Here is a 10,480-nt window from a genome sequence, read left to right on the forward strand (position 1 = left end):
ATCATAGAGGGAAAGAACAATCAAGGGTGTCCAACAATTGCTGTGATTTTTCTAGATACAAAGAGTAGTTTGTACCTTACCTTTTCACTCTGATCATCTCAATGAAGACCTCTGCAGGAACTGAAATGGGTGATCTGGCCCATGGATGAGCTTTCCATGGTCAGTTAAATCTCTGACCCTATCCTGACACTACCTCATCTCCCACCACAACTGTAGCTGTTGCTAAAGGAGCATCCTGGCAGAAGAAATCTCAATGCCCACATCTCTAGAAACTTGGTTCTGCCTGCAATCAACACTGCTTATGGAACAGAAAATACCGGCAGTCAATGCCAAGTTTGAGTGAGGTCTCCTGGCAAGTGATGATAAGGCATCTAAATACTGAAGTCTAGAAAAGCTGAGGCAACCAGAGTTGACAGGTGAAATAGCTATGTTCTTTAAATGCTTCTACCTGCACACTGTCTAAATCTTGGGCAGTTGGCACCAAGCAGAGAACAGGTCACCCAAAATAGGAAGGCTTAGTAGAACAGTCACCTCACTGAAAGTTCTTACGATCTGGGGACATTCTATCCATCCAGACTGTCACTGTAACCAAGACAGTTCAGCATATGAATGCCGGATCATGTCGATGTCTAACCTAGGTACTACCCAAAGCCTTTCCCAGACTTTATAGGATCCCTGTGTTTTTTTTTTAGAAAAGTGTCAGCATATCTCAGCAGAACCATTAACAATACCTCCTTATTGGAAGCATGTCCTGGATCCTTGCCTAACCCCTGATCTCTTGCTCTGCATTTTGTCCATCTGGCTCCATTTTCTAGTTTGGTATCCATGATCCTTATCATTTGGCAACTGTCCTTTTGGCATTTAGGGGTTTTAGCTTCCTCCCCACTGTATACAAATGAAGGAAAGAAACAAAAAGCAAAAATAAGAATCCTACCTTTCCTTTCAGGGTTAATCATTGTAACCATTTTAGTAGTATAGCCTTCCAGATGTTTTCTAGGTCTATTAATACACACACACACACACACACACACACACAGACACACACACACACACAGAGAGAGATAATTCTGCATATATATGCACATATGGACTAACACATGAAAGGGGTGCATCAGAGTGACTCGTAAACACTAAACTCTCAGGAAACCTGAGCTATTGTTCTATTTCTGATTTGTAACCTGCTTATATCACTCAGCAGCACATAGTGAATAGGCTCCATTTGACAAATAGTTTCTATACCAGGCTTTTTAATAGATACAAAGGATGTACCATAATTTAGTCCTCTATTGTTAGGTACAAATTGTTTACACTATTTTGTTATTATAAACACAGCTATAATAAACATTACTCTAGTTAATTTTTTATATTCTGGGATAAATTTCTAATAATAGAATTGCTGGATCAAAGAGTTCACATAGTTAAGACCTTTGATATAACAAAAGTTGATCACTTGCCTACAGGAGACAAGCTTATACCAGTTTACAGTCTCCCATCAGCAGTACATCTGGAATGTCAATTCATTTGTTCATTTTTCAATTCAACAAATGAATTTCATGAATTATGATAAATGTTACAGATACTTTGGGGGCCAAACATACAAGGACCTTGGTCTCCTGGGTATTCAGTTTAAAGGGGAAAGAATAAACATTAAATAAATGTCAGAATGCTCAATACAATTATTACAATGATCAATTACAAAGTTTAAAAAGTACCATGACTATAAAAACCAAGGTGCTGTTAGATTTGTACTGGTTATATATTGATGTATAACAAAACACCCCAAACCACAGTGGCTTCAAACAATAAACATTTATTATCTTATAGTTTCTATGGGTCAGGAATCTGATTTCAACTTAGCTACATCCTCTGGAGAGATTTAACATGTATATTTTAGAAGATGACAAAGTAGGCCTTACTGAAAGATTAAATGTGAATAAAACAGGGAAAGAAACCAGAAAATATTTCCAGGGTTCTGGCTTTAGCAATTGACTATAGGCATTATAGATTTTATTATTCCTGTTTTATTGCTGTTATTATTATTTGCTTGTTCAATAGGTAAAAATAATTTTCCCATTTGATTTTTAATTTGCATTTCTTTTCATGTGTTCATTGTTAAGGTGGTGTTTTGGTTTAATTGTTTTATGCCTGCTTTCATAGCAGTTACAATACTATTTTTCCAAATGGTAGAATTATATTGGAAATTTGGTCTTTAACATCTTTGTTTGTAATGTAACTATTAAAAATGTTTAACATATATTAATAAGGGAAGAGTAAAGTACATAATAATGTGTTTATAAATGTATACATAATAATAAGTTTATGTTTGCAGCTGTATATATGTTTGCAACAGTTTTGGTTGTCTGTAGTCAAATACACAAGACTCTGGTAATAGTGGATTTTTCTGGAGAGGAGAACTAGATAACTGGGGATAGGGAGAGATTTACTTTTCCTTTATACTTTGTCTATCTTTTGAATTTAGTTCGTTATGCAGATATTATCAGTTTTAAAAATTGCATTCTATTAATAAGTCAATAAGTATATATGATGGTTTTGTTGAAGTAAATATATGACAGATTTTAGTACCCATTCGATTGTTATCTAATGGCTATTTTACTAAATGAAAGAGATACATCCAAAGATCTCCAGGAGAATTCATTTTAGAATATGCTGGCTCAAAAACGTGGATTGTATCATCGTAAGAATTGAATATAAAAAGTCATTCTTCATGTATGGTAGCTGGTAAACTGAGATCGTTAGTAACAATAGTATTTTGCTCATATATCAATGTCCTCTGTTTGTTGTCTACACCTAGATATCAATTATTTAGCACTCACTATTGTGCTTGTATATTTTCTAGACTCTGATTCACATCCTTAGCTCCTCTGCCACCTGCCTCTTGATGATTTTCCTGCTTATTAACAGCTCTAGGGGGGCATGGCCATAAAGAGAAGGCAAAACCCAAATAAATTTGCTTGTCATTATTATTAATTGAACACATAAAAAGGCTTTAGGAAGAAAAGGTTGAGTTTAGTGATTAAAATGAGATGTTTCAATAATTTTAATTTATTTTTTCTTTTCTTAATTCATTCACATTTATACAATCTTCTTACTACTAAACACTATTTTCTCTGTTCTGTTACCAAAATATATATATATGTATATAGATAGATAGATAGATAGATAGATAGATAGATAGATAGATAGATAGATGTTATCAGCATAAAAGACTACTTAGATGCTTATTGGCCCATTCGACATTCCAAAATTTATTCCCAAATCTGGGGGATATAAAGTGACAAAACAAATATAAACCGAAGAAACAAATACAATAGCAGGTTTTGAAATGAAATGTAACCAAAACAACAACAACAGCAATAAAATTTAGTAGTACATAAAAAGGACAAAGTAAAGTCGTGTAGGCATGACCCAAGAATGAATATAGAATAACCGGATGTAAGATGATGGCTCAGAAGCAAACAATCCCAGAAAAAACAGAGACTGACTGCTCAATATACATGCTAAAAGAATTGGGAAAAGAAAGAAAAAATGAAAAGTATCAAGATATAGGAAGGAGTGGGAGCAGGGAAAAATGGATAACTGAAATCGCACTATGGTGGACACATATTGTTTAGTAGGTGCCCAATATCCATTCATCCTATTCTGATGACTGTTTCCAGTTGAGCTATTTGGGCATTTGTTCTCCCTCCAGCCTCAGTTCTTGTGGTCCCTGATGAGAAAAATGCTACCTTGGCTCCAGATGTGGCACAGGATCCAGGAGAGGCCAATCAAAACATCACATTTTCCGGGCAACAGAAATTGGTTTCCAGTGATGCCGTGGCCCAAATCATGCCAGTCAGAGCCACTAACACTTATCTGGGGAAACTACATTGCTCTTTTAAGGAATCAGATTTGTTCTTTTCCACAGGATTAAGAATTTGGGGAGTTAAAAGTCAAGAGATGTCTCTACCATCTTGTTTCTGTGTATGAAGCCAAGAATGAAGCTAACACACAGAGGCTGGAGTGCCTCATCCTGACAATAGGACTGAGAAAAATCAAGACCTGCCAGACATTGCTTGAATTCTAGCCTAAACCAGCCCCACCGGAACCCATCCATTCTCTGGGACTTTTCCCAGTCACATAAACTCCCCCTCCCCACACCACCCGCCACCACCACCACCTTGCAATAGTTTAGACTGAGTTTTCATTGTACAGAAAAGAATACTAAATAATAGGTTTTACTCATATAAATCTCTTAGGAAAAGAGAGATAGTCTCATTTTTGTCTGACTGACCAGTAGATACAGGTAGACGTCCTGTCTAAGGAAAGTAACCAGCCATTCATTCCCTAGGAAGACCTAACCCAGCTCTGGTGAGGCCATGAGAAGCAGGCTATTCTATTGGGCAATAAATGCTAGTGGTTTCACTTTCAAAAATTTAGAAAATGGCGGACTCCAGTGTGTGACCTCTTAGAAAATATCTGACACTAGTTTATCTAAAATTTTGTAGTAGGAAATATTGACCTGTGAAATAATGTGGATTTGAGACTGAATAAAAAGGTGAATAAAATTGGGGGGCAAAGAGATGGGACAGTGAAATTCAGAGTAAAAGTGTGGGAAATGCAAAATTATTTCCATCCCTCCTATAATTGAAATCTCTCTGAACTTGGTAGTGTAACTGATGCCTGGAAAACATGGTAAATTTCACTGTGACATTGAAACTTGCTGAACTGAAAACACTTTGCTTCCATCACAGTTTGAAATCATCATCCTAGATTTGAACTTTTGGGAAAAGTTGAACAAGACCAAAACTCTGAGTCACTTTGTGATAGCTCCATGCCAGGAAGCAATGACCTCTTCAGAAAAATGGGACAGTGACATCAGTTTGCAGTGGGTCACTAGGTATTAGTCAGGGTGGCAAGCTTTTGTGCACTATCCAGTAAGACACTTACTGCAAGAAATATGAGACCAGAACTCTAATTCTAACAGTGTTATAAACAAACCTATGCAATTAAAGCCTAGCGCATGACTGGAAGCAGAGATAAGCTAATAAGATTATGAACCAACTAAATAGATCCTGAAGCCATATGATGACATCATGAAATTTTAGAAGATACAGCTGGCTTCCCGTGATATTTTTGCAATTGGAAATATGTAGCATCTGGTCTTTCACTTATCATTCTTTGCTGAAGTAGTTATCATCTTAAGTTTCTCTTTATCACTGAGATGTGTTAAGTTTAAAAATAAAGTTGGGAAATTGTGATAGAGCATGCCATCCAATCTCAAGTAAAAAATAAGCAAAAATTAGTTACTGTTTTATAAACTAGCTCTTTATAAGAATGGGCGGTGCCCTGAGTCTTTACACTTTCATTAAGCAATTTTGTACTCTTGGAGCACCATTAACCTAGAGAAGGATTTTCTCTTATGCAAGTGTGGAACGTTCAATCATTCATTCTCATAAGCTTTCAGTACAGGGAGGTAGCGTAACATATTGGATGTAGGTTTCTTTGGTTCAATCCCAATTTTACCACGTATTATCTGTGTAAATTAACAAATTACTTAATCTCTCAGATTCTAGTTTACTCATCTATAAAATAGGAATAACAGTAACTACTATTAAATGACACAATGTTTGTAAAGTGATTTGCACCATGTCTGACATATATAAGTCCCAAATAAATTTTATGTATCATTAGTCACTCACTTAAGTATTTATTGAAGACTAAATATGAGCCAGGCACTGTGCTAAATCCCGGGTAATACTTGGCTTAGAGGAAAGTAACACTCTCATAACAATTAACTGGTCTGTAGGGATCACCTCTTACATTCTAGTTGTCTGATCCCCATATGCTCCAGTTCCTGACCCTTAACTAAGGAGATCTTTGGGAAACCCCTTCTGGCATCCAGTGTTAGAGATGAGAAAGGATTCATCCAGAGAACAATGTTAAGTGACACTTTTACAATAAAAAACGGTGTTCTAAAATTACATGCTATAATTAAAAACTGCATTCTGGGTGGCAGGAATGATGTAGGAGGAGGCATGAGAATGTATGCTCCAGACCCATGGACCTGAGGCCAATCTCACTGACTCCTCCTGGGGCTTCACATCTATTATATCTTTGCTGCTTCTTCAACCCCTGCCTCTGTTATGCCTGCTGGCAACGTCTCCTTTGCTGTGGCCCCTGCCACCCCTGCCATATGTCTTGTCATCTCTAGTATATCACCTCAGACCTGCTTCCACTGACACTGCCTCTGTCTGATCCCAGGTCTGACAGAGTCCCTGCCTTCCAAGAACGCAGTCTAACAGAGGATAGGGCATTTGGAAATTCAACCACAATCAACCCTGGATGAAGTAAGTACTAACAAAGTATAAAAAAGATTATAAAGAAAAGTTTTATGTAGAGATTGGTATTTGAGCTGACTCTGTCTTTTGATAGACAAAAAAATAAAATAAAATAAAAGGAAGACCATCTCAAGATACAGTAATGTCATAAATTTCTAAAAAGCTCATCATTTTACTGTTCTTTTAATAGTGCAAAACCCCAAACCAATGAAGGCTTTCAACATGACGATCTAACCACTTACATCTTCTGAAAGGGCATATTCAGGTCAGGTTTTCCAAGTATGTATGTGTGAATGGCACTTCTGGTTTTGCAGGGTACCAGAAGAAGCTGAAGGGATAGCTATTTTGTCCCGTTTTTGTTCACTAGTTTCTTGCTTAATGTACTGCAGGTGGTAGTTATTAACACAAAGTTCATTATAATATGTGTGGGGGTTGGGGGGAAGGATGCTGTGTGTGTATGTGTGTATACATATTATACATACATAAAATTTAAAACAGTAATTTAGAAACAGGAAATATTTGAATTCTAAAACAATTAGTCTAATTTCTCTAAACTAACAATATATAGTGATGAGTTATTTCTATTTTGTACGGTATTAGCTATTGGATTTATTTTGTTTCAGTGCCAGAAGTACTGTGTTTTCATTTTAATGACCACAGGCTAATTCAAAAAGCATATACACAGGTTTTGAACATTAATTACCAACTCTTTTCATGATGACTTGATTAATATTAATAATCCTCATTTCCTTACCTGAGCCTTACAGTCATGGCGCCTTCGATCCATAAAATATATAGAAACAGGACACGACTAAATGAGACAGTTCAGGCTCCTGGTATTTAGATACGGCAATGAGAAACCTTTAATGCCATCACAATAACATTTCTTATCTCCCTTCACCAGAGTAGAACACAACAGAGCATGAGAAATGCATATGCCCAGGTTTTAACAAAGAGCCCATTACCATGTTAGACTTAGCTGGCTTGCTCAGTTAACTCTGAAAGATCAAAAAACAGGCAAATGATCCAATGAGTGCACTTTATTGCCAAATGTTGTCCAAATTAAAGAGATTATTTTAGCAAATATTTCATTAGTCTTTGACTTAACAGACAAACCACTATTTTCCCTGTGTGCTTGTTTTAATCAAAATGGAAATGGCAACAGATGCTGCTTGATAGTTTTCAAACCTATACTAAAATTTCTCTCACCGTCAAATATATTTCAAGTTCCTTTAAAGGTGATATTAAGAATGCTTATACTCAAATTATATAGCTCAGTGCACTTTAGAGCCTTTTTGCTATTTTATGTCAATTCTCTTCCATACATCATTCAAACAGGATTAAATTATACATGCTTTAAACGTAAAATGTGTTGAAGGAGTGAGAGTCAGCCTGGCTTCCTGGAAAGATTAATTAAGCGTATCAGCTCCTTCCTGGGTAAAAAAACCTGTAAATTTGGTTTTCTGATGCAGAATTGAGCTAACTCCCCCAAAATGGGCTTAAAAAAACAAACAAACAAACAAACAAACAAAAAAAAACATATTGATCACAGGTAGGGCTATCTTAAAATTAGAATGAGTTGTTCACATTATGTGATTAAACAAATTTGAAAATAAATAAATAACCCCTTTATTGGCCTGTGGAGTGTCTCAAATTCCCACTCTTCAATTCTTCCATGTGAATTTTTTAAGACCTCTTCTAAGGAGTCCAACCCAATAACTAGCCAACTTATTAAATTCATATATCTGTGTCCACAAGAGATCAGGATTCTAGGAGAATGAGTGAAATCAAAGTTTTTCATATTCATTCAAAGAATGAAACACTTGAGGCAAAGCTTTTCATTACGTCCTGGAATGTTACTCTAGTAAACTAAAAATGACTGTACATTTTCTATAAATTCAAGACCATATGCAATAAGATTCTTGTATGGTCAAATGGTCGCAGAAACTAGGTTTAAAGTAAAAATATGAGAAAATTTTGGTTTTAAAAGCTACCTGATAGCTGATATTTTCCCCTGAAAACTGGGGAGAGAAGACCTTTATTTGATTTTGAAAAACAGAAAATCTTGTAACATTAGTATTTTTCTAAAGCATAATTTGTGAACTGTTGGATTAAATTTGATAATTGAGTATAAGTGATAGGTAGCAGACTGGGAATTACAGTGTAGATCTATGAATATTCAAGAAGCATAATGAGAAGTAGCACAAATTGTTGGAAAGAGACTTGGATTATGCATGAAATGCCACAGTTCTATCGAGCATAGGGCCATCTCTATTCCTTATTAGCTTTGTGTCATTGGGACAAATTATTTAATATGGGGGACATCAAGTACTTTACTTCTAAAATGAGAATCAATGCTTACCTCATTTATTTTATATTATTATGATGATACTCAAGAGACACAGGTGTGTAATAACATTTTGGAAGTTTTCAAGTCTTTGATTCTATGTCATATATCATTGATTCATCATTTGATGTTTTACCATCTTTGGAATGAGAATGTGTCTTACAATCACTGTCTGAGGGTGTCATTTGCCAGTGCATTTATGTCAAACCATGCCCAGTGGAAGTCAGCAGCTTGGAAAAAATAATCCCAGATAGTAGTGGAACAAAATTTTAAGAACTGCTGCATTTCTAATACTACTTGATGGCCAAAAAAGATTAAATTGTGTTTAAAAAACAAACAAAACATTGACATCAATAACTGAGTCAAAAAGTGATTCTTGGGAGACAGACTCAATGTGAAAATATTTTAAGAATGTTAAAGCATGTATTTCAATTATATTGTCCTTTTATTTATACATAAAATGGAAAACAATTTTAAAAATCTATGTATAAGTAAATGTAAAATGATTCTTCCAATAAATACAATATTAAAATTATATATGATAAGAAAGCATCGTGTCATTATTTGATTGCACTCGTCTTTCTTAGTAGTTATGAGACAATTAATGGTATACTGAAAAGAAAATTGGCACATAAATACACAAAGTTATTATGAAGTTGCACTAACAGTGAGTTAGAAAATGGGCATGTACTGGTACCAAAAGTAAGGTTAGTACATTTCACAACTTTGTGTAAGATTGGCCTTGATACCACAGAAGACATCATTGAAATGATAACAATCAATACTACAAATCGACTTGAAAAGTACTGATGTGCATGCAAGCAATCTGGCTATTAGAAAATTAAATTTTACCCTACGGAAAGAATCTGAATCTTCTACCAATTGAAGACCATTCTAGCCTTAAACACTGACACATTGATAATCAGTGAAGCATCCTGGAAGGGTAATAACTCTTGCAAAATATGATTTGATGATAGGATGTTATAATAAGTAGCTTTATAAAAGTTAATCAGTAGAAAAAAGCATTTTGGTAAATTCACACTCATGATCTACTTCAATGATTACTTCTGCACAGGAGGACACCTTTTCTTGAACCTCCAAAATATGAACCAATGCTTTCTTTCTCTATAACACCCATCTTAACCATATTTTTATTAAAGAACATATCAAACTAAATATTAGTTGTCTTCTCCTATGGGCACCACAAAGCAAGTAATTATGGTTTGTTTAGTTGGTATCAAGAGAACTTCATATAATGTACTGCAGGGTACTAAGTAGATCATCAATAAATAATTAGTAAAAGAATGAACATTTAGTCTATTTTGTATACAAGAATCACAAGCATTAATTTGTAGACAGACAACTTGTAAATAATATTAGTGATGCTATTACAATATTACAAGTCTTAATTTACGTGGTGTAAAAGATAATGACTGTATTAAAAACATTAGTTTGTTGATCTACTACATGCATTTACCCTTCCAGTTTTATCAGCCCTATTAACAGGGTTGGAAAAGTCAATTTTTATACTAACTGAACTTTCCCTTACCTCAACCCGTGGCTACTATTGCTGATTAGACCAGTGGTAGATACTTGCCCATAAAATAAATAGTCCATTGTCTGGTCAACAATTAATCAAATTTTCTTTTGGAGAACTGGAACAATAGACACGCTGAACAAGTAGAGAATGAAGGCACGTTATTTGAGGAGCACCAGGATGAAGGGTTGTGGTATCCTGAGGGCTAGTGGGACAGCACTAAGATCTCATGAATTTTATACCTTAGAAGTTCCTTTT

Source organism: Rhinolophus hipposideros, assembly GCF_964194185.1.
Source record: "Rhinolophus hipposideros genome assembly, chromosome: 2".
Taxonomy (NCBI): Eukaryota; Metazoa; Chordata; class Mammalia; order Chiroptera; family Rhinolophidae; genus Rhinolophus; species Rhinolophus hipposideros.